General features: G+C 51.1%; 1 protein-coding gene across 1 annotated transcript in view; it reads left to right on the forward strand.

Annotated features, from left to right (window-relative positions):
- The first annotated feature begins 14,011 nt into the window (after positions 1–14,011).
- Positions 14,012–23,931, forward strand: part of TSPAN18 (tetraspanin 18) — a 188,543-nt gene continuing 178,623 nt past the window's right edge. The window contains exon 1 of the mRNA XM_081241000.1: positions 14,012–14,280. The gene's annotated coding sequence lies outside the window, so the exon portion shown is untranslated. The remainder of the gene's footprint in view (positions 14,281–23,931) is intronic.

Below are 23,931 nucleotides of genomic sequence, written 5' to 3' on the forward strand. Positions count from 1 at the left end.
CTGTGATTTAAGTGATACAACCCAGGTTGTATCACTTTGTTACTCAGCCCCCTAGGAAACTAACACCGTGATCAAGTAGGCCTCATTGAGAAGACGACTTTTGAATGAACATGTGAAGGACGTGGGTGTGAAGACAGTGAGGGTGTCTGGGGGAACAGCACACAGACAGAGGGAACAACCAGTGCAAAGGCCCTGAGGCAAGCACTTGCTTGAGGTGTTCGAAGAAAAGTAAGGCGGCCAGAAAGTAGTGAGCGAGGGATGCAGTGTTGCAGAAGAGGAGATGGGATAAAGGATAGATCTTGTAGGGCCCTTAGGCCATTGCACAGACTTTGGTTTTTACTCAGAATTGAATGGAGTCATAGCAGATTTCTGAGCTGAAGAGTGACATAATCATACTTACATTTTAATAGAATCACTCTGGCTGCTGTGCAAGAAGAGACTTGAGGGGGTGGAGGGTGAGGAGGGGAGGGAGAAACAGAAAGTTAGTGGGTAATGCAACAACCCAGGCAAGAGATGATGGTGTCTTGGATGAGTATGGTGGCGGTGGAGGTGGGGAGAAGTGGATGGAGTCCAGCCACATTTTGGAAAGTGCAGCTGACAGGATTTCCTGACAGACCAGATGTGGGGGGGAGAGAAGGAGCTGAGTCAAGGATGACGACAGGGATTTTGGCCTGAGCAGCTGGAAGGATGGTGTCGCCATCAACGGGGTAGAGAAAACCATGGTGCTTCCTGCTTCCTGCAGGTTTGGGAGGAAGTGGGGGGGTAGGTGGGAAAGATCGAGAGTTCGGTTCTGAGCAGGTCAAATTTACAAGTCTCAACTCCCATTAATCTTCAAAACAGCTGCCAGAGGGATGGTCCTTTAAAAAGCAAATGAACAAACAAACAAACAAAAACTCTAGGTGGCTAAGGCATGAAGTCCCCACTCTAGCATAGATGGAAGGGGCGTCAATAAATCCTGCTGAGCATATATTTCCAGCTGTTCCCCCTCGACCTCCTCCATGCTCCTTATGTGTTCAGACTCCACTGAGCCTCTGGCAGCTCATTCATTCATTTACTCACTAAGCATTTGTTTAACATCTACTATGCCAGGCACTGAATTAGGCATCAAGGCTGCAGCCCTCATGGAGCTCACTGTCCCACTATCACATTCTACACACCCCAGTGCCTTTGCACAGGCTGTGCCATTTGCCTCAAATCCCACTCACCCTCTTTCTCCTACCCTTATTCACCTTCTAAGGCCCAGCCATTACCCTTTCCTCTGGGGACCTTTTTGATGAGCTAGACTCAAGGAGGTTGGTGTTTCCAGGGTCTTATGTCCCTATTATCTGCAGGGTTTTCTCAAAGGCAGGGACCTGTCTTTATCCATCCCTCTATCTCCAAATGTTTGAATAATTGAATGGCTGAATGAGTGAGTGTTAGTAAGGATTCCCCAGCTTTGATCTTGGTCTGACCCACATTTGGCTAATGGTATCCTGGTCATGAGCTCAGCTGAGATGAGCTAGCCATGGGCCTAATGTCTCTTTTCAAACAAACTGTCAGCAGTGTCCTTTTGAGACAAGTATGGCCTCCTAGAGAATTATGGGAGGTTCTCCAGGCTGGAATCCCTTGGACAGGAGGAGAAAGGCCTGTTGAGGGGTGGGGGGCACGGGAGCCAGGGGGGTGTTTCTGGTCCAAGCTTCCAGCTCCAGCATTCCTTGTGGCCTCTGAGGAAAGCCGAGGTAACCATGGCAACCAGGCACCAGAGCCAGGAGTGGAATGGAGCCAGGCCCATGGAGAGGCCTGCGGGCCAGGCTGGACTCCAGGGTCACAGTGTGTGTGTCAGGTACAGGAGGAAAATGAAGGGGTATCCCAAAGACCAGGGGGTGAAATGGCTGTGGGAAAGGGGGGGATCCGTAAGGCACAGATTCAGGGCTCTGAGTTGATTAACCGTCCTTATGCTTCATACGGTGCAGGGTTCTCTGGGTCCCAGCCCCCTTCCTTGAGGACAAGAAAGAAAGACAGAGTGAGCGGTATGGAGAGAGAGATTGATTGACACTGAGAAAGGAGAGGCAGAGATGCAGAGAGCCCAACACCGAGAGAAGGAGGGAGGGAGAAAGAGAGATTATTAGGTGCAGAAAGCACAGAGAGAGAAAGGGAGAGAAAGAGGAGCGAGGCAGATTCCTACATAGAGAAAAAAAGTACCGACGGAAGACAGAAAGAAACACAAGGACACGGAGACTGAGAGACACACAGAGATGGATGGAGAGACATCGGGGAAAAGCTAATAAGAGACAGAGAATGAAAGAAAGAAGAGAAGGTGAGACAGAGGCAGAGGAAGAACTAGATACAGAGGAAAGGAAGGCAGAGGAAACATGGGGCAGAGAACCAGAATCAACAGAAGGTAACACAGAGAAGGTCGGCGAGAGAGACCAGCAGAGGAAAGGAAAAGACATAGAAAAAAATGAGAATGACCAAAAATGAGAAAGAGTCAGAAATAGAGAGATGAGCAGGAAAGGGAGTGGGACGATAGAGGCTGAAAAATGATCAGATTGGCAGAGGGGGCCCAGCCCCGCCCCACACAGGATCGGAGGCCCTACCATGAGGGACCGGGAGAAGCCCAGTCTGCTCCAGGAAAGGTCATCAGGACTGTGGCCCTTGCCTCCCCAGAAGAGCAGCCAGTGTCCCATCAGTGTCCCCAGGGCCAGATGCAATGGGCCTGGCTGCTCAGTGGGGACCACAGGGAATAGTGGCGGCGGCGGTGCAGCAGCAGGTTGGCTGCTGGAGTATTTCCTGGGGGCGGCTGCACTCGCAGGGTCCTCCATATGTCCCGTGCATATGTTTAGCAACCTGCCTCCGAACTGGGAGCTGTATTTACACTCAGGGAGGGTGACAGTCTATTGTCAGAGAAAGGAAGCAGAAAGTGTTTTACATATCAAGGTGTTGCCATCTTCGCAGGTTGGGATTCCCAGGCAACCTGCAGCTATAGCTTCTGCTTAGTGGAAAAAGAAGAGCTACTGTTTTGCCGCCAAGAGATAAATTCCTCCGAGATGATGGTGCCAGGAAAGAGATTTTCCTCTTTCAAAGAACTTCATGTGCCTTTTTTTCCTGCGAAGATAAATGAGAGCTATAGAACCCAGTATCTCCTTCTGGCCTTGGCTGCCCGGGAAGCTCAGATCTAAATGGCCTTTGATGTCTTTGCATTACCAAGGCTTTCTAAGGCCCCTGAAATTGTATGCAAAATTATTTCATCTGCTCCAGAACAAAGCACCGGTAGGTTGGGTGGCTTGAACAACAAACATTTATTTTTCACAGTTCTGGAGGCTGGGAAGTTTACGATCAAGGTGCCAGCAGATTCAGTGCCTGGTGAAGACCCTCTTTCTGGATTGTAGATGGCTACTTTTTTGCTGTATCCTCATATGGTGGAGAAAGGGAGCTCTGAGTTCCCTTCCTTTTCTTATAAGGGCACTGATCCCATCATGGGGTTTTACCTACTAAGCCTAATAACCTCCCAAAGACCCTACTTCCAAATACCATCACACTGGGATGTAGGACGTCAACATACAAATTTGGGGGTACACGTTCAGTCCATAACAATTCCGTGTATGTATATTTTTCTGGGGAGGGGTCTTCAACTTTCTCAACGTGCTCAAAGATGTTCATGACCTTTAAAAGGTCACAGAAAGGGGGCAGTCAGGGTTAGGCTTACAGCATCCCTTGGATAACTGACCCTCTCTTCGAAGCCACAGCTTCTGTGGGGTGGGGGTATCATAGTAGGAATAGCTGATAATTGCTGTCATGAGGATTAAGCCGCCTGACACACACACAGCTTGGAGTAGAGCTGAGAGCAGGTCCTGATCATTGTTGGTTGTCCCGATTGTTTTACCAAGTCGCCCTCTGGTGTGACTTCTAGCATGGTGCCTTGTACACAGTAGGCACTCAGTGAACATGTGCCTGCCTGCCTAACTTACTATCCGTGCTTTTCAGTGTCCCCAGTGCCTCTCCTGGGCTTGGGTAAATACGGGCTGAACTAGAGAAATTTGAGAAGAAAGGGCAGGTGTAAGAAGACAGAATAAATCCCGTTTCTGGGACTTCCCTGGTGGTCCAATGGTTAGGACTCTAAGCTTCTACTGCAGGGGGCGTGGGTTCGATCCCTGGTCAGTGAACTAGGATGCCACGTGCCGTGTGAATAAAATAATAAAATAAAATAAAACAAGATAAAATATAAAAGCAAATCCCGTTTCTGTCTAGGCCCCTCTCACAGATGGACTCTCCGCCCACCTCCTCCCCAACAGGCCGAGCAAGCTCACCTGTCCTGTCTTTTCTGTCCTTTCATTTACTGTACTGGGGACTTGAGCCCAGGTCGGGGAAAGAGGCCCCTGGAGGGTTGCCTCCCTCTGCCAGAAGCGCCAGAGCCAATGATGAAGCTGAGAAGGACAGAGGCATTTGTGCTTAGTGGTGCCCCCTTCCCAGGCAGAGGGCACAGCCAGTGCAAAGGCCCTGAGGTGGGAATATGGCTGGCGTGCTGCTGTTGGAGCCCGTAGGGCTGGGGCAGATTAGGCCAAGTAGAAGGTGGAAGGAGACAATACAAAGCAGTGAGTGGGCCAGATCAGGTTGGGTTTGGCATGTCATTATCAGAACTTCAGCTTTTACTCTGAGAAGCAGCAAGGACAGGGAGGGCTGCCCTTTGATCAGTCTTCTACGCTGGTTCTCAGAGGTCTGCGTTGGGGTGGGGGTGTTCTGTGGGAAAACACCCGGTAAGAGTGAACCCCCCGGTGGATGACAGAGAGAAAGGGCCTGGATCTCAGTCTCTGGCAAGCCACAGGATGGCCAGGTGTGCAGAGGCCAGGGGATACCTAAGCCCTGAGCTCAGGTGCTCCCTGTGCCCCTGGACCACCAGCACTGGCATCTTTGCCCTTTGACTTCTGAGCCCAGCAGTGAAGGCTGGGGTTCCCTCCCAGACCTAGGGTTCGCTGAGTCTTTTGGGCTCAACATGGCCAATGGTTCCCTAGGAAACTTGCTTTTGAGAGTGACAGCATGCTACGGAGAATGACTCAGGACAATCCAGGCATAAGCAGGATCCGGAGTAGGGGGACGACAGGTAGAGGGGAGGAGAGGGCAGAGAAATAGAGGTATTTGTACATATGCAGAAGGTCTGAGCTAGAAGGGACTCACAGCTCATCTCATCCAACCTGGACAACTCAGAAAGGGCAGGGCCTTGTCCAGGCCACCAGCATGTTACCAGCAAAGCTCCAGCCAGAATCTTGATCTACTGATGTCCAGTGTGATCAAACCCCACGCCCGCACATCCTGCTGCCCCCAGTTGTTTTGAGTGTTCAGGGCTCCGTGGAGCCCTGTTGGGTTTCATTGCTCCCTTCAGTTCTTGTTAGTTTGTTTTAGGTGGTAGCGGTTCCAGGCTCTAGAAAGTGGAGTAAGAATTGTACAGTGGGTTTTTCTCTCTATTAATAAAGTGCTGACACTTAGCCTTGTAGGAGAGGCAGGGGGGTTCACCCACTATTCCCATAACTGGGTGTTGGGGTCTTTCCCTGCCGTGGAACATGAGGTGGGGCTGGGACTGCTTCTGCCTTCATCAGGCAGCCTCATGTCCAGTCATTCCCAAAGTAGACAGCTTTCCCCACGATCTGTGAGCATCACAGAAGCAGGGGCCACGTCTGTCGGATTCACCATTAGATGCCCAGCATTTACCTGGCATAGTTGGCCCATGCGCAGGACTCTAAAATATTGACTGGATGAAGGAAACCTCTGAGTTAAAGGATGCTGACTCAGAATGCAGCCAGGGGGCTCAGAGGCACAGATAATCAGAAGAACAAAATCTTTTTGGCCAGAAAGAATATGTATTTGGTTTGATTTTCCCTTTAGAGGAATTAATCTTCTAATTCTGTTTTGCTAAAACTAATGTTTATTGATTATTTGATTCACGCCTTCATTCACTAGATATTTATCGAACCCTTACAACGTGCCAGATGCTGTGAACTAGACAGCAGACAAGTGGCTGGTTCCGTACACCCGGTGGTGAGCCGCTGCGGTCCGCCATGGTGCGATGGTCTGAGTGGACCCAGGGTCTTGTCGCAAAGCTCAGCCTCTTAAAAAATGGAGCCACTATGCAAACATTCTGGGGGAGCTTTATGGAGTTCAGCTGTTCATGCTGCGGAAGCATTTCTACAAACCGCACATGGGGCCTTTTATCCACCTTATAATTGGCTCGGGCTCCTCTGTAGCTAGTGATAAATCAGGCATAAGCCTGTCTCTAGGTTTATTGAGGTTTACATATTTGGAATAAAAAGTAAGGGATCTGGCAGGCAGTAGCAGAGAAAGAGAAAAACCTGGGAAGAAGAAAAACCAGAAGGAGAGAAGCTAGACCAGTGGGGCTTGACCCCAGTTCTGCTGCAAATTAGTGGATGAACTTGGCGGCCAACAACCCCCTGAGATCTGCGAGGTTCCTCATCTGCACAGAAAGTCAGTTGAGTAAAATCACTTTTGATAAACCATGAAATACTCCCCTCTTCCTCTCTTCTGGGAGTTTTTATTCCCTTCCTTCGCAAGCTCTCACACTTCCTCTTCTGTCAGAATGCTAGTCGGAGGCTAGCAGACACCACTGCGAAAAACAAGAAAAAGTCAGAAAAAAGCTGACCATTGCCCAAGACTTGTTAACTCAGGAATGAGATCCACTTCATATTTTGTTGGTGGAGGGGTCTTGAGGGTCAGTTTATTTATTGGCACATGAACTAGCCGTTCCCATTAAATGAGTCAGTCACCATGTGAACATTAATTTGGGAAAGTGAATCAGCCTCACTCTGAAAAACAAAAAAGATGCCATGAAGCAGTGTGGACGTGTACCAACACACACATATTTACACAAGCACAGACATGTACCATCACACACACACACACACAGACATTACATTTACACATGTACACACATCGTAAGCACAGACGTGTCACACACACACACAAACACACTCAAGCAGAGGGCTAGCCAACCATCCTGGTTCCTTCCATCTCTGAGCTCCCGTAAGCTCACAAATCCTGTCACTGTGACAGCCAGGTGCAGATCTGTCCTTGAACTTCGAGGTGGCCCGGCAGGGAGCCAGGTTTCTCAGCCCAGCTCTCTGTAGCTGACTGGCGCCCCAGGGCACGGAATGGACATCAGAATCGATGACCACGAGGTGGCCTCACCTTCTTGTCAGTGTGCCTAGCACACACCCGAGTGGCCTGAGAGCCCCATATGACTCCTCTGAGGTCACTTAGCTTCAAAGGAGGCAGCTCTTCCAGGCTAGAGGGAACTCATAGGCCAGTCACCTGCCCTGCATCACAAAAGTCAAGGCCAGCACAGTCAGAACACCTAGGGCTCTTTCTAGTTCTGCTGCTGCCCTGCTCGGTGAGTTACTCCACCTCCCTGAACTTCATTTTGCTCATCTGTAAAATGGGGACGACACTAATAACCACAGGGTTATTGGGAAAAACAGAGAGACCATGGGTATGAAGCAATGAGTCAGGATATAGAAATTGGGCTCTGGAATATGATTGACTGCCTGGGTTCAAATTCCAGCTCTGCCACTCACCAGCTAGGGCGTTGAGGACAGGCAACATAACCTCTCTGAGCCTCAGTTTTCGAAGCCTCTGTAAAAGGGGGACAATCATAGACTCTTCCTCATAGGATTTTTGGGAGGAATAAATGGAGGTACAGTGTTTAGTGAGGTGCCTGGGGTTTAGTAAGAGCTTGATAAAGTTCTTGGCTGTGGCCTTTGCAACTTAGCCTCCCTCTAAGCACACAGTAGGCTCGCAATGCTTCGTGCATCAGTGAGACTTGGTCTGCAAGGAAAATAGGTAGAACAGTCTTGAATACTTACCCTATGCCCGCTGTAAGCACTATATGTGTGCTATTTCAGTGAACCTTCTGAAACCCCAAGAGGTAGTCACTATCTTCATTTTGCAGAGGAGGAAACTGATCTTCAGGGAAGTTAAGTCACGGCCCAGGTCTAACTTGGCCTGGAGTCCAAGAGCTGCAACATGCTGACACTGCAAGGAAACTTATCTTAACCCTCATGACTCCCCTGCTGGCTTAAATGTCCCAGATGAGGTGTCCACTGCCCATGGGCGGAAGAGCCCTTGGCCAAAGACCCATGTCTAGGGCAATTCCTGGATGTTGCCTAAGGCCCCCGATTGACCAATAAAGTGCATTGCCAAGTCCTTCGGGGGTTGCTTGCATCAGAGTAGAAAGGGTGGACATAGGCTCTTCGTTTAGGGAGCAAAGGTGTGGGGACTAATAGTTCATAGAGGGGAGACAGTATCCACTCTGTCTGAGAAGAAAAGGAGGCAGGTGGTTTGTTCAAAAGAATACCCATTTGGAAGCAGGACCCAAATTCCCCTAAACCTTGAAGTCAACTTGCTGGCAGATCTTAGATAAGTGACCCCTGCCCACCCTGGACTTAACGTCAGTGTTTTCATCTGTCAAATAAGAGGGCTATTGCACAAGATGAATCTTAAATTTAAAAATTTTCTGATTGCGTTGATTGTTCAATCATCCAAATGAAGGTAGGGACCGTACACATTCTCTGTTATTACTCAGGTTTGGATGGCCAGGTATGGAGCCAGTTCCTGACCCACAGGTGCACCTTCACGAATATTTATTGGATGACTGAATTGTACCAGGGGGGACCCTGAGTTCTAAACATGGATGATAAAGATGATTTAAAAACCCAGCACTTAGATTTGTTACTTGCTTTCTGGTTTTCAAAGCCCCTTTGCAGATATCATCTCCTTCAATGTTTACAACTGCCCTGTGGGGTAGATGTTATCATCCCCCTTTACGAAAGAAGAGGGAGGTGGAGAGAAGTTAGGCCACTTGGCCAAGGTCACACAGCCAGGAAGTTCAATGCCAGGATGGCCCCAGGTCTTCTCCTGACCTCTTCCCTGCCTAGCACTCTCTCCCTGTCTTATGAGCATATGGTTCCAAAGGTAATGAAAAGAGAAAGGTTTGAATCCCTGTTCTTTTTTTTTTTGCTGGGCAACTTTTGGGAGGTCTCTGAGTTTCCCTCTCTGTAAAACAGGCTTTCTAGCCATCCCTACCTAATGGAGTTGTTTGGAGGCTTAGCGAGCTGGTGCTTTAACAGCATTATCACAATGCCTGGCATATAGTACACATTCCTCCTGTTAAAGATTAGGAGTCTAGGGCTTCCCTGGTGGTGCAGTGGTTGAGAGTCTGCCTGCCGATGCAGGGGACATGGGTTCGTGCCCCGGTCCGGGAAGATCCCACATGCCGCGGAGCAGCTGGGCCCGTGAGCCATGGCTGCTGAGCCTGAGTGTCCGGAGCCTATGCTCTGCAACGGGAGAGGCCACAACAGTGAGAGGCCTGTGTACCGCAAAAAAAAAAAAAAAAGATTAGGAGTCTAAAGCACAGAGAGGGAAAGTAACTTGCCCAAAGCCACACAGCTGGTAAACAAAAGAGCCAGGCTTTGAACCTGGGTTTATCCAACCTTATAACCTGAGCTTCTACCCAAGTGAGCACTCCATGAATGGTAGCTACTAGTATTGCATTACTTACTATCAGTTAATAAAGAAAATGAAGGTGATGATGAAGGTTCAGAAGTATCCTTATCTGACAGGATCTATTCCAGGGAGCTGCTTTCTGGAAAGCTGGGCTACAAAGCACTCAGAGGAAGCTTGACCCTGGGCCCCTCCCAGTGCAACCATCCAGAATCCACCTCTTTTCCTGCAGAGGGCTGGGGGGAGGGAGCACATGGGCCTTCCCTTTCTTCCAGCTCCCAGCCAGCAGCATTCCTGGGGATGGAGGAGGACCTTGGCAGACAGGCCCTTGGGCCTGATGCTGAAAACCTCAGAGAGGCTGGCCAGTGTCTGTGGGTAGCTTGCTGGAGGGAGAAAAAGAGAGAAAGAGGGGGACTCTGTAACTGGTCCAGGTCTGGGAGGGTCAAAACTGTATTCATCAAAGCTCCAAAGGATGTTCCTAGGATTTGCAAATTTATTTCTATGACAATCATGGCAAAGATAAACAAATTCAATCACACTCAGTTGTACATTTAATGAACTGTCATTTTGGGAGAAATGATTGCAAATTACATATAAAAAGAGACAATTCATAAAAAAATCAGGGAAGCAGTGATTAAATATTTAAAATGCAGGCTGCCTTGCAAAAGCTAGGTTGGAAGGTCAAGATGCCTCCTGGGGAAAGGATCCAGCCCGGCCAGCATTCATCCAGCCATCCATTCACACATTAGGCTCACCTTGACTGAACATTTATTATATGCCAGGGGCTTTCCATGAGACTCTCACAGCCACCCCATGCCAGAGGTGCGTTTACCATTCCCATCTAGAAATGCATCAATTTATTGAGGCTCAGAGAGTTTTTAAGTGGGCACTTCAAGGTGGCACAGTTAGGAAGTGGCACCCAACATCTCCTGAGTGCTGGCTCTGCCAGGTGCAAAGACCCTGGAGATGGACAAGGCAGGGCCCCAGTACTTGAGAGGCTTACAGTCTGATTAGCCATACATTTATAAATGTTAGAAGCAAATCTAGTGATTTTGAATTCTTTTTAAGTGAAGGACACTTTCTCCTTGAAATCTTATGTGAGACACCAGCGTACAAAACAGATGAAAAGAGAACCTGCTTCTGGCTAAAGCTGGGAGGGAAGTTTCCCTCCCTCTTCCACGATCTTTAGGTACCTAGGAGTGGGAACTGCCAGCCTAACCTGAAACCCACTGATCCAGCCCAAACATCTCACTCATTGTACCAATGGGAACACTGAGGCCTGGAGAGGGAAGAGGATTGTCAAGATGGCCAGGACTGGAACTTCCGTCTGTGGACCCGAGGTTTGGAGCTCTCTGCTCTGCATTAGTGCTCCCAAGGTACCAATGTGTGGCTGCTCACCCCAGGTGTCCTGTGCTAGTGACTGGAGCACAATACCTGGGTTGCCCAACTGGCCACACTCAGGTGAGTTTGGGGCTTTCACGCCAATTCAACATTTTTTTTTTCCAGATGACAGAGAAAAATGAAGTCTAAGAGCCCCCTTGGAGAAGAGGTGAATATTTTCAGAAGAACTATTTCTACTAGACCCCCAAACACCAGGGGAGTAGAAAGGGCCCTGGCCTCGGAGTCAGGAGGCCTGGTTCAATGCCCAGCTCTCTGACCACGAGTAGGAGATGATAGTCTGGGGTTCTTCCTCAGTTTCCCCATCTGTAAGATGAAGTGGTTGGATTACAGTGAATTCTCCACAAAATTCCTTCCAGGGTGGGCAGATGGGGAATCTAGAACCTTCTGGGCCAGGCCACTTCTGGGTTCATGACCACCTAGACTCCAATTGGTCAGCAGTGGTCTTAACACCACCTTCACTCCCTCCTGGGGACTGCGGACCCTCATCCCTCCCCGCTCCCAACACTTTCTCCCTTTTCCGGCCTCTCTCCTCAGTAAAGCCTTCTCCCTCTCTGTTTCCCAACAAGCCACAAATTTGGTTCCTTTCTTGCTTTTATCAAAGGATACCAAAAAGGATTCTAGAAGCCATTTGCCCTGGGCCCTTGTGGTGCAGGTGGCCACACTGAGGCCAGACAAGGCAGGACTTCCCCAAGGCCATCCTGTGAGCAGGAGGGAGGCCGGCTCTCTGTAACCCGGATCACCTTCTCTCATCCAGGACTAAAGTCTTAGGGTTCCTGACTTTGGCCAGAAAGTACTTCTTAGCTAATATATTCAGAATTGTGTTTCCTGATTGTGGGGCAGTAGAGATAGTGAAGGAGATATAAGGGGTCTTCAGTACCCTGACAGACCTCCTGGGAAGGAGGGGTGGGCATCCCTTTCCAACTCTCAGCCCTTTTGATCACAACTTGGAGTCTTGGTTTATTGTTGCTGTGTCCTTAACACCTTTCTATCCTTGTTAATCTCCCTTTTCCAGAGGGGGAAAAGGGGCCTCTGACTTCACACCTTCCCTAAGCAGCAGTATTGTGTTGGAATTTTTTTTTTTTAGTGTGGTTAAATATATATTGCTAGAATTTAATAACACCGTTTTATTTGCATTGTATTCATTTTTATGGTTACCTTCTATTTATAGTAACGTGATGCCCATTTTCCATTTATGGCAATGCTGTAACATTTCTTTGTAAAACACGCACATTTACTTAAAAAAAAAAGATAAAACAAGCAAATAAAAAACCCAAGAGTTGATTTAAAGAAAGCAATTAAGCAAATGGTTCTACCTGGTGTGCAGATAGGGCCAGATTCTCAACGGAGGCAGAAAACTGCTGAGGTCTGGGAAACTCTGACTTGGAACTAGAGCTCTCCTCCCAGCTGGGTGTCTGACTGTCCAAATGGCCTGCTCTGTCCTCACCTCCCTGTGCTCCTTTCTCCCGCTTCCTCCCGCCTGCTTCTGCCAATCCTGTGGATCCCCAGAAACTCCATCCATCCCTCCCGCTGCCCCTGGCCTCCACCTCCTGGGCCCCAGCACCCTCATGGTGGGTTCACGCTTTTTTCCCCTTTAAATTTATGTGGTGCCTTGCATCCAAGGAGGCGCACACAGACGGCCTCTTCCAACAGCATTCCAGAAACGAAGAGCCTGTGAGGTTTCTCAGCGCAAATGGTCAGCCTCTCCCCCAACCCTGTTTTGGCAGCTGAAGGGGTGAATGTGGAGCCTGAAGCCCTTTCAAGTTTTCCTTGTCCTTGTTTTACAGAAATTGCATTAGTAGAGATTTTTCTTCCCTTGGGTTAAGGATTGCTCACTCTGGGTCCATTTAAAAACTGTGGACCCAGGTTTTTTTCTTCCAGTCACACCTCTACTGTATTAGGCCCTCCTCAATTTACTCAGTGAAATAGTTGAAAGGAACTGACATCTTCCAAGTCCTTAGAAGGATGTATCCTTTTCCTGGAATGTGGGTAAGGAAAGGCATCGACTTCCTGCCCCTGTAAATGCTGCCCTGTGGCCTGACATCACCAACATTCCTATCCAAGACTGGAGTAGGTTCAGCTCCTATCAGTCACTCACTCCTCAGTGAGAATCAGTTGACAAAGGGGCCTCCTGCAGAGCTCGTGTGTGTTTGAATGTCCTGGCAGGCAGGCACCGGGTGTGGAATCTTCAGAGCTGGGACTCAAAAAATTGTTGCCCAGGGACAAGGAGTGGGCAATCTGAGCCCCTCTCCCCTGGGGGGTTAGAGAGAACTTTCACTTGGGCTGTCTGCTTTGATCTGCTTGCTTGCCCATTTTGTCTGGGGCAGGCGGTGGGTAGCTACTTCACAGAAGAGGTTCAGAGGTTAAATGTCTTGGTGAAGTCATGTGTCAGTGGCTGGGGAGGGGGCCTGTGGCTGAGGCAGTGGTACAAAGATGAGAAGATAAGCCCTGAGATGGAGACACAGGCCTGGCCTCTTGCAATCAAGTCGTTTGCATCTGGCCTGGGGTGGGCACCCCCGCGCCCCCCACCTCTTGCTGCAACCCCTCCAGTCGCCTCTATTAACAGCATCGGTCCAAAGCAGCCCAGGGAGGGTGAATCCCCCTGGCTTTCAACAGGTCCTTCCAGGGCAGCGGGAAGATGAGGAGCGAGGTCCGGATGGGGGATCATCCCAACCCACCAGCCCTGCGGTCCGGCCACGGAGGTCGGGGGGCAGCATGGAAGTTTCCCCGGAATAAATACTCCGGTCTAGCGTGCCCAGCTCCCCATTCCCCCTACGGATCTCCTGAATTCAGACGAAGCGAGGGCCTGTGAGCAGAGTGGGGAGGAGGGCAGGGGTGACAGAAGGGGAGAAGGGCAGAGGGTGGCCCTAGGGGCCCCCGGAGCGAGGCCTGATTGCTGGACCAAGCCCGGGAGGGGGCAAGTGGGGCAGCTCGCTGGAGGAGACGTGCCTTCACGTCGGCCGCCAAGGCAGCGGCGGCGGCGGCGGCGGCGGCGGCGGCGACTGGAGACTGAAGGGGAGGAGGTTTGGGGAGGGGAGGGAGCGCGGGGGAGAGGGAGGGAGGGACGGAGCGGTGGCGGGGAGGTGGGGCCGGCGGGCGGGCGGCTGCAGCTGCCGCCGGCGTCTCGGGGGCTCCAGGCTGCGGGGCGGACGCAGCGCCTAGCGATCCACCGCGGAGCCGCGCGAGGCCGCCCGAGCCCGAGCCCGAGCCCCAGCCCCGAGCCCCGAGCGAGCGCCGCCGCCGCCTCTCGCCAGCCGGTCCCCGGACGCGCCGCCGCCGCCACCGCCGGGAAGGCAGCCGGTGCTGAGCAAGTTGCGAGTGCGCTTCTCCGCCCGGGGAAAGTTTCCCCCGCGGCCGCCGACGGGAGTTGGCGCGGGATCCGGCCACTGCCGCTGGAAGGTAGGGGTTCCGCACCTCAGTGCCCTCCGTGCGCCTCGCCGCCGCGCCCCGGGGGACTTGGGGACCCAAGCGCGCTTCCCGCCTACCCCCGGGCGACTGTTGGGCACGGTGGGGGTGGGGTGGAATAGGGGGATCCCAGGATGTTCAAGTTCTACTTCGGCTAGGCTGGGGAAGGGGCGGGGGAGACGTGCTCGCCCCCATCCCTGCCCCGAATCCGCCGAGGGCCAGAGGCTTCCCCCGGGACAGGTGCAGCCCTGCTCGGCGCTCTGGGCGGGTGATTGGGGGGGGGGCAGCAGAATGGCGGGGGTGGCAGGTGTGGTTACAAGTCGGGGTCTTGGCCAGGGCTGCGTCCTGAGGGAGGCGGTGCGCGCCATGCCACTCTGTAGGGGGGCAGGTAGGGACTAAGGATTAGGAGCGAGGATCCGGGCGGTGAGGATTGCCGGGCCCAGCAGGGCCACTGAGGCGGGTCGCCTTCGGAGTCCCTGGAAGCGGGGCGGGGCGGGGGCGCCACGCTTTCCTTCAGGGCCCCCTTTATTCCGTACTCGGTGTGTGCGGTTTGGGGAAGCAGAGACTCCTTTGGGTGCTCGTTGGATCCGAGGCTCGAGCACGTCCAGATTCAGGGGGCGCAGCGGGAGTCCGCTTGGAGGGTTGGCGGGCACGGGTGGGTTCGCGCCGGCTTCGAGTCCCGGCTGGATTGAGGTGAGTTTGCTCCCGCGAGGGGGCGCCCTTCCCTGGCCGTTTCACCCACAGGAAGGCGAGTTCTGGTTCCTGCGAGACAAATGCACCGAAATTCAGGACCGACAACCGCAGACCAACCCCCAACACGCGAGGGGCCAGCCCTGAGGAGCACCCCACCGCAGCCGGAATGGGGCAGAGGGTCGGAGTGAGAGGCTGGGATGCCCCCAGTTATAACCGCGCTGTGTATTGGAAAGCTTGGCTCTCAGGAGCTGGTTTTTCTTGGGGGAGCTGGCAGGATGTATGGGTGAATAAAAAGTCACCCCCAGAAAAACAAAAAGGAGGGGAACTTTACATTAACAGCGAATTGGTGTGGAGTAAGTGTATGGGAGCATTAACTTTCTGAGGTTTCTTTGGGGTCTGAAACCCAAACCGCTGAATGCACCCTTTTTGTAAAAGTTGTACCTTTGTTCCCTGGATCTGGCCAGATCCCTTTCTGGTGTGGGTGGGTTGAGGGTCTTGGGGTGAATCCCCTCTCTGGGCACAAATAAACTGGGAGGCACAGGGTGGGGTTGATGGGGGCCCTTAAAGATTTTAGCAGTCCAGTTTCAAGTGGTAAATTTCTTAGTCAACAAGAGCCCCTCCTCTTGGGGTCTGGAGGCCACAGGCCACATTCATGTGGTCATTTCACAATTATTGGTGGAAACCTGCCACGTGTCCCCTTGTGGGACCTCAGGGCCCCTGTGTGTTGAGTCTGTGGGTCTGTGCCAAGGCCTCAGGGAGCCAGACGGCTGCTGGCATCTATGAAGAGCATCATCTTTGTCATGTGTGGGCTGTTCGACATTGTAGGGACCCTGAAGCCCTGTGGCCTCATCTTTCTCTCTAATTCCCTCCCTCTTCCCTGCACCCCAAGTGAGTACAAATGAGCAAATCTAAGAATGTGCAGTGGCCTCATAGTGGCTGGCGGAAGTTTTCATCTTTCTCGTGGATGCCAACGTGGGCTCATTGGGCAGCCCCCTCCCCCCTCTCACGTCCCCAGAGTCCCCTGCAAAGGTGATGGAAGAGGGTAGTCCCTGAAAGAGAGCTGAGGTTCTTGCTTTCAGTGTAGCAAATGTTTTTGTTGGATGCTCTCAAATTGCTCGAGGACAAAGTTGCTGTAGAGAAAGATCAGCATGGTTTTTATTTTGAATAGGAGAGGACAGACGAGTAGGGAGGAGACAGAGGAAAGGGTGGAGAAGCCCGCTGTCTCTGCATTTGTCTTCAAGACATTCCATGGGGCCAGAAAACAAAAGGAGTTGTTTTGTTGTTTTGTTTTGTTTTGAATGACTCTAGTTTTTCTGGGGAGGGAAGCCTGCCTGGAACAGCCCTGCCCTTGGAAACTGGGAGTGAGCAAGGGGCCCCCAGAGGGCTGGCGGCTCTGCGTTCTACCCCTGATCCCTGCACCCCACTCACACCCAACCTGCCCCGAAGATGGGAGGGCATTGAGACCCCTGGGACTGCTGACGTCCCTGTTTGGATGTGGAGTATCATGTGTGGACTCAGACTGCTTCCAGGCAAACTCCAAGGTCTCTGATTCAGCAAAATTTCAGGTCTTGGGCACTGTGTCTCCTGGTCGTCCGGTCCCCAGATCCATTCAAATGGCAGACCCTTGGCGTATCTTTACCCAGCCTGAGGCTGAAATGGCAGTATATCAGTGAAAGTTCCAGGCCACTTTCTAGAAGCATCAGTTCATCTGGAGTTGGAGTTAGGACACCTTGGGCTGATCCAGGAAGTACCCCCCTCCTCCTTTAAAAACTGCCCTGTCAGCCTGGAAACAGCTCCCTGAATTAGTGACTTTTTAATGGTCTGGGGCCGGGGTGGCGGTGGAGGAGGCGGGGGCTTGAAACTTAAAGTCAGGAGAGTCTAACATTTTAGGGCGCTAGGCAGCTCTGCTCTGCCTTCTGTCCAGTGGGGGGCACCGCTCCTGGCCGTCTTGCCCCGCTCCGCCCTGACAGGGCAAAGTGAACCAGGTGCCTGTCCTCCATCAGACTGCGGTTTGGGGATGGAGAGGGTGATGTTGGTGATCAGTTCCTGCTGGGATCCCCATGTCTGTCCGCAAGCTTGCATGTTACCTTTCTCTGGAGGCCTGTGCAGCTCTTACTCCCTCCTCTTTCCTGCTAAGAGCAAAGAGTCATGGCTGGACTGCCCCTCTTAGGGACCCCTCTTTCCAGAGGGCGGCTCTTCTGGTCTATTTCATCAGCCATTGAGAAGGAAAATCAGGAACATTTGTTCAAGCTCAGCTGGGACACAGCAAAGGGAGGGGGCCTTGGAAACCAGCACTTTAGTCCCCCAGAGCAGATGATCGCTTGATGGGGTATTTTTGCAACTTGATGCTGCTAAGTAACCCGCCAGCCTGGGCTCCTCCTGCCGCACGGGCTGCCACCTTGGACCCTCATCAGTGCTCTGACTGGGGGATGGGGTTGTGAGCAGATAATGTAACACTCATTAAAAAGAGAGGGAGGGCTTCCCTGGTGGCGCAGTGGTTGAGAGTCCTCCTGCCGATGCAGGGGACACGGGTTCGTGCCCCGGTCCGGGAAGATCCCCCATGCCGTGGAGCGGCTAGGCCTGTGAGCCATGGCCGCTGAGCCTGCGCGTCCGGAGCCTGTGCTCCGCAACGGGAGAGGCCACATCAGTGAGAGGCCCGCGTACTGCAAAAAAAAAAAAAAAAGAGAGGGAGAGGGAGATGGGTCCCAGTGTTTGCAGCTGGCAAAGCAGTTCTTTCATCTCAGCTCTTGTTATCTTAAGGTCCAGCCCTTGCCCCTTGTTTGTACCCAAGACTGCTGGTTTAATTAGTAACTGAACAACTTGGAGATGAGCAACAGCATGTTCACTAGTCCTATGCGTGTGTGTACATACTGATTGGCAACAGGATGGAGTGGAAAGGTCACTGGACCAGCTGGACCAGGAGTAAGGAGACTTGTGTTCTAGCCCCAATTCTGTTATACATGGAGCTGTGGGACCTCGAGTGACTCACCGCCCCTCTCTGAGCCTCAGTTTCCCTATTTCTCTAGACGCAGGATTGTGAGGCAGTTAGGCTGCCTGGGTGTGAATGTCAGCTTTCTTCTACTTACTAGCTGTGTAACCTTAGGCCATTCAACCTCTGGTGCCTCAGTTTCCTGATCTGTGAAATGGGACTAATTATACTGTATCAGAGTGTTGTGAAATGTCAACGAGATAAAGCATGTGAAACACTTAGCACAGTGCACAGCAGGTAGTAAATGTTCAACAAATATTCACAGTCATCATTGTCATTATTATTATTATTACTAATACTCTTATTGTGAAATGGGAGGGAGGGATCAACGTTGATCCTTTCCAGCTCTGATATTTTTGGGCACAGTTTGTGTGTGCGTGTGTGTATGTGTGTCTGTGTGTGTCTGCTTTTGAGATGGAAGACAAGAGTGAATAAAACAAATTGCTTTTCTTTTTTTTTTTTCTTCCTTTCCCTGCCTCACTGAGGGACTCCAGAGTTAAAATCTTGTGAGTATTCTCATGATAGCCCCGTCCTTGTGGCAGGAAGCCCAATGTGACGTCACTGAACATATCCTGGTTACTGGCACTTGAGGGATGATATTTCATCAGCTAGTATATGCCCATCCTTTCCCTTCCATCCTTTGTTTCCCACCCTTAACTATAGTACGAAGACCATATGTGCAGATAATGAGTTTAAGCTGATAAACAACTCCCAGATTCACCCAAATAAAAGGCCATCCTCCTAGAAGATACTTTCGACTTTAAAATAAATAATCTGGCTCCTCTGCTGCATCACACTATGTCTGTCTGGCCCCGCTTCTCTCTGTGTGTTCTGCCCCTCGGTCTTTTGCAGGGCTGTGAGCTGGGCCAGGTCTGCTGTCTGGGCTGTGTCAGCCATCCTGGCAGGGCAGCCTCTGGCTGCACCTCGGCCTCATCTCCCTCCAGCAAAGGCTGTTCTCTGAGCCATCCCAGTGATGATCTTCACTATGGCAGACATTTGGGGAGTGCTCACCATCGGCCAGGAGCTAGACAATGCTTCATCTCACCTTCACCCTCAAAATTGGTTCAGATATTGTCCCCATTTTACAGATTAGGAAGTACGGCTCAGAAAAATCAAGGGAGCAAGTGGTAGGACTGGAATTGGATCCTAGGTTGGTCTGATTCTCCCTTCTGTGCTCGAAACCACTTTGTGATATTTCCTCTCCTCTGGAAACCTCCTGTGAGCTCCAAAGCCCCAGAAAAGATTTCCCTGAGATGCGATCAGGCCCCCTCCTCCCTGCTTTTGCTCATTTTCCAGGCTCAGAGTGCTTTATGAGATTCTCTTTTCTCACCCTGCATTGATTACTCAGCCATCCTGGGGACACTGAGGGGTAGGAGTTTTTTGGGACAAGGTTGCTTACAGGAAGGGGATGGTCTTATTCAGCAACAAAAGGTTGTAGTTGAAAGAGGATGTGTGTTGGAGTCACAGATGTAAACTTGCATCTTGTTTCTGCCATTGACTGGCTATGTGGCCTTGGTTTCCGTATTTGTGAAAAGCAGAATAACAGCAACAATAAGAGTGTTAAGCTAAGTAATACCAGCAGCCACAGCAGATGATCCCAGACCCTCCGTGGCTTAACCTGTGGGTTTAATTCTCACTTACGTCACTTGTCTAACATGGATCTCTGCTGTACACAGTTACTCAGGGACGCAGGCGGATGGTGACTCCACCATCTTCATAGCTGCACTTCCAGGATGATGTGGCATCCATGGTTACCACAGAAGGCGAAGAGAGCAATGGAAAAGGAAAAGGCACACTAACGCTCCGCTGTGTCCCCTGGAGGTGACACACATCACTTCAGCTCCAGTCCATTGGTCAGAACTGTCACCTGGCCCGAAACCAGCTGTAAGGGAGGCTGGGTATTTACTGAGCACTAACTCCCTGCATTTATATTTCCCGGATAGAGTACTTTGAGGATTAATTGAGATGATGCATTTAAAGCTTCTAGTATAGACCTGGCACATAGTCCTTAAAACACGGATGCTTCCTTTCCTTAATGATCCCTGATGTGCATTGCTCTTTAGAGATTACAGACCATGTCCATGGAAATGATATCTGGACAGATCATATAGTGCCCATAATACACTGGAGCGGGGGTGGCTCGGAGAGGCCAAGGGGCTGGCCAGTGAGCACACAGCAAGGGCACTAAGCCAGACCCTTGACCTTCACCCCAGAGCTCCCATGGCCTCCTTTGCCTTACTGAAGTTTACTGCTCTTAGAACTTCTTCCAGGACCCTCCAGCGCCTACTTCTGCTCCTATCTCCTCCTCCCATGCCCTGATGGGGAAGAGCTTCTGTATTCATCTTCTGTGTGTGCATGGGGCAGGGGGGGAAGGGCCAAGGGGAGAGAAGGCTGGAGGGAGGCTGCAGGAACTATCTGGAAGCTGAGGGAGTAGTGTAGGGGCATGAGAAGCCTTAGTTTTAAATATTCATAGTGAAAGCCATAGGAGTTTCAGCTCCATATACACTATTTTGGGAACTGCTGTGCATTCAAGCCTTGGGGTGTCCCCCAAATGACACAGAAGGTTACCTATGCTTCCTGTCCCATCTGTGCAGTCTCCTGCTGACCCCTTTCGCTCCTTGTGGGGTTGGGCAGGTAAAGAGAGGGGACCTGATGAGGGTTTCTAGCCCTGTTTTTCTGAGAACAGTAAGGTGGTCCGACCTAGCTTCAAATCCTGACACCTCTACTTTAACACTTGTTTATCTCTCTGAGCCTCAGTTTTTTCCTCTGCAAAATGGGAAGAATGTAGAAAGCTATAAAGCTGATCAGGTACGTGGCACCTAGTAGGTGCCACATCGCTCCTCACCCACTTGAGTAAGAAACGAAAGATGCCTTTGGCAAGGGGCCAGCACCCGAGGAGAGGCTCCAAGTGCCCCCCCTCCCGCCCCCGCACACACGCCTGTCACTCCCATCTCTTGGATGGAGAGGCTCTGGGCTCCCATCCTGGGTGGCCTGGGTTGGGGTCTCTAGTTCATAATAGTTGAACTACTATGGCTTCCATTTGAAATGGGAGAAGAATTTGGAGCCCCGGCCCTTGGATTTAGGCCCGTCTTTTCACATCTACTTACCACTGTGGGCACGGGGCCTGAGGGTGCTGCCGAGAGGAGCCCCCCTCCCGGGTGGCTGCCTCTCCGGCTGGGACAGATTGCAGCACTGTCGCTAGCCAAGTGTGCCTCAGCCTCCTGGGGGGCAGCCTGCCACCACCTGGTGCCTGACATTTAGGTCTCTCTCCAGCAGGGCCAGCCCAGGGTATTCATCTTGTCTGAGTTTTTAGCCCCCAGGGGAATGAGGTGCTTCGCCAGCCAAAATACAAGCACCCCTTGAATAATGGGGATTTACTGTCCCCTGCAAAAGACCTCACAGGAATAACTGGCGGGCTAGACACCAGGGTGGAGGGGTCTTTGAGAGAGTTGGGCTCCCCGAGACGGGATTCGGAGGTGGCCCGTGGCCCCCTGACATAGTGGATGCTTGTTCCTGGGGGCACGGAGAGAGTGGCCTCCGACTGTAGCTGCACCAGGATGCTCCTGGCTTCTTTGAAAAGTGCTGGTGGGAGGCAGGCCGGTTAGGCTGTGAGTCAGGCACGTGGGGTGCCTAAAACACATCTCATTCACTCCGCCCCCAGACCTCAGCTTCTGCAGTCCCTCCCCCCGAAACACTGGGGCAGAGCTGTGGACCAGCTCAAGAGCGCGATGAGGTGATGGCGTTGGTTTCCTAGGGCTGCAGTGACAAGTACCATAAACCGAGGGCTTCTAACCACAGACATTCATCCTCGCACAGTTCTGGAGGCTGAAAGTCCAAAATCAGGTGTCAGCAGGGGGCTCTAGGGGAGGGTTCTTCCTTCCTTGCTTCTGGTGGCTATTGGCAGTCCTTGGTGTTCCTTGACTCGTGGGCACATCACTCCAGCCTCTTCCTCTGTCATCACACGGTGTTCTCCCTGTAGCTGCACCAGGTCAGCTTTCCTCTTCTTATGAGGACACCAGTCACATTGGATTAGAGCCTAATGACCTCATCTGAACTTGATGACATCTGCAAAGACCCTGTTTTCAAATAAGGTCACATTCATACATAGCAGGGGTTAGGATACGTGGGGCACACCATTCAATCCATAACAGGTGGGTACTGTTATCACTCCATTTAACAGCCAAGAAAACCAACCCAAGAGGCTAAGTATTGTAATTTGCCCAAGGTCACACAACTGTACAACTAGTAAGTAACAAGTAAATTAATCTCTGTACATTTCAGTTTTCTTATCAATAAAGTGGGGATTTATACCCACCTCGTGGCCTAGTTATAAGCATCAGAAGAGTAAGTGTCTGCATCAAACACACTTTGTCCACTGCTAGCATTTGTCAGATGCTGTTTTCCATATTTGTTCCCTCCCAGCAGGTCTGGAAGGGTGCTGGGTGTTAGTGTGGGCTTAAGAAACATGGGTGCATGTGAATTATAACCAACTACAGATAGGATGTTTTCTAGAAGTAAGGATTTGAAAGGACTGCGTGAAAGGCACCATTTACATTTTTCTCAACTCGTCTTTCTGGAGTTGCCTGCCATCTCCATCTCCTCTCAGGCTGAAAATATCTGCTCCAGATGAATGGTTCTTGCTCTTTATCCTGGGTTCACCTTTAGCACCGGAAGTCACCGTGATGTCAGCAAGTTGGGTTCCTCTTCCCTGGCAGGTCGTCTGGACTTCTCTGCAAGAGAAGGGGGCCTAGGAGGAAATAGCCAAGGCTCCCAGCTCTGACGCCCATCTCACAGGGGCCCAGGAGGGTTTGGAGGCTCAGCTGTGGAGGCCGAGGGTTCAGATACACTGCCTCATCCCCACGCATTGAAAGCATAAGAGGCAACACACCATCGGGGTTAAGAGTTCTGAACATAAGGGCCTGGGTTCAAGTCCCAGTTCAGCCACAGTCCATGGCCTCTGTTTGGCCTTTGACAAGATACTTAACTTCTCTGTACCACCGTTTTATTTATTTATTTATTTATTTATTTATTTAAAATAAAAATTTATTTATTTACTTGGCTGTGTCGCATCTTGGTTGCAGCATGCGGGCTCTTCGTTGTGGCATGCGGGGTCTTTTCGTTGCAGCACGGTGGCTTAGTTGCCCTGTGGCATGTGGGATTTTAGTTCCCCGACCAGGGATTGAACCTGTGTCTGCTGCACTGGAAGGTGGATTCTTAACCACTGGACCAGCAGGGAAGTCCCCGTACCACCATTTCACTTCATAAGGTTTTTTTTTTTTTTTAATTGAGGTATAATTGACATAAAACATTATGTTAGTTTCAGGGGTACAACATAATTATACAGTATTTGTATATTTTGTGAAATGATCACCCTCATAAGGTTTTATGAAGATAAAATAAGATCAAAATGCATAAATATATCTTTTAGGATTGAATGTGGCACTTTAAAAGTTTTCAGTGAATGTTGGAATTATTCTAATTATTTTATTTATGATCTGTTTCCCTTAATGGAATGAGGGCAGAGACCTGTCTGTCTCCGTCTCCATGGAGCCTGCAGTGTGTAGCTCAGTGCCTGGGACTGAATACATGTTTATAGACGTTCATACACGCAGAATGAATGAGTGAGGGGATGAATGATGAATTCTTAGTCATAGCTTCTTAGGGATCGCATCTTTCCTTGCTATGCACCAAGGCCTCTACCCGTAACCGCCCTTAGGTGGGGGCACTGCGGGCAGCATGGAGACAAACCCAGTGGGGAGCCAGGGGTGCCAGGACAAACTCATGAAAGGCACTTACATCTGGGGGCGGGGGCAGCGAAGGCCTCCCCATGGAAGTAAGCACAAGTTAAAGCTTGGAGGATGAAGAGGAGATGGGGAAGGGCGGCCTGGAAAGTCGTGGTCACCAGGAAACAGGCTGTGTGGTGGCTCCGTGGGGAAAGCCACGTTTGCAGTATAAGGTGTCCC

This window comes from Mesoplodon bidens (genome assembly GCF_964165515.1).
Source record: "Mesoplodon bidens genome assembly, chromosome: 7".
Classification (NCBI taxonomy): Eukaryota; Metazoa; Chordata; class Mammalia; order Artiodactyla; family Ziphiidae; genus Mesoplodon; species Mesoplodon bidens.